Here is a 1,351-nt window from a genome sequence, read left to right as displayed (position 1 = left end):
AGCGCTGAGGCTCCTGTCTTGGACCGTCGCCGTCTGTTAGAGGATGACGAAGAGCCCCGATAGAAAGTCACATAGTTTTTATATCTGGCACTCCAATGCAATGGATATTCCCTCCCTCAGTGATTATCAGTAGAAAGAGTGTCACCGTTGTGGTGTCTATCTGTTAGATTGTGTAGTAGCGGGTGTCCATACTTAATCTAAGTGTGCTGTAGCTTTCTAATCAACCCAGTTATACCGGCTGCTCCACTATCAGCCCCAGTGCCCCAGCTTCAGGTCATTTATGACAAACCTTGGGCCATTTATCCTTGTACTGTGTGTCTATGAGCATTCTTATCCTATTGTAACAAACGGGAAACATTAGAACTTGTATTTTATTTCACTATGGTATAAAAGGGAAAAACAGCAATGAGCATATTAATAAAGGTTATTCCTAACAACGGTAAGCATTGCTTCTTGTGTCAGTCTACCTACGGTCTGCTAGCATTGGATTAACATATGGATTTTAAAAATTCAAAATGCAAAAAAAAGCAACTGGCTTTTCTATTGCTGCTGAAGCTCCTTTTAACTCATTTGTAGAGCTCCAAGAATTATCTCCTCAGTTATTGTTACTGTAACAGTGTGACAGAACATCCATTGCTCTAGATGCTTGCAAAACTATGTTGTATTTTCCCCTTTACGGAACAAGGTGATGCAGAGCAGCACAGAGCTCACTGGCAGCAGCCAATGACAGCAGGTTTTTGGAACAGGCTCTTTAAAATTCAAGTTCAGTTTAATTCAGCATTATTTATATAGCGCCAATTCATAACATATGTCAACTCAAGGCACTTCACAAAATGAATTCAATCGAATCATACAAATTTCAAGTCGGGTACATACAGGAGTTGGACAATGAAACTGAAACACCTGTAATTTTAGTGTGGGAGGTTTTATGGCTAAATTGGACCAGCCTGGTAGCCAGTCTTCATTGATTGCACATTGCACCAGTAAGAGCAGAGTGTGAAGGTTCAATTAGCAGGGTAAGAGCACAGTTTTGCTCAAAATATTGAAATGCACACAACATTATGGGTGACATACCAGAGTTCAAAAGAGGACAAATTGTTGGTGCACGTCTTGCTGGCGCATCTGTGACCAAGACAGCAAGTCTTTGTGATGTATCAAGAGCCACGGTATCCAGAGTAATGTCAGCATACCACCAAGAAGGACGAACCACATCCAACAGGATTAACTGTGGACGCAAAAGGAAGCTGGCTGAAAGGGATGTTCGGGTGCTAACCCGGATTCTATCCAAAAAACATAAAACCACGGCTGCCCAAATCACGGCGGAATTAAATGTGCACCTCAACTCTCCTGT

Source organism: Girardinichthys multiradiatus, chromosome 23 (assembly GCF_021462225.1).
Source record: "Girardinichthys multiradiatus isolate DD_20200921_A chromosome 23, DD_fGirMul_XY1, whole genome shotgun sequence".
NCBI classification, from domain to species: domain Eukaryota; kingdom Metazoa; phylum Chordata; class Actinopteri; order Cyprinodontiformes; family Goodeidae; genus Girardinichthys; species Girardinichthys multiradiatus.
This window is presented reverse-complemented; position numbering follows the sequence as displayed.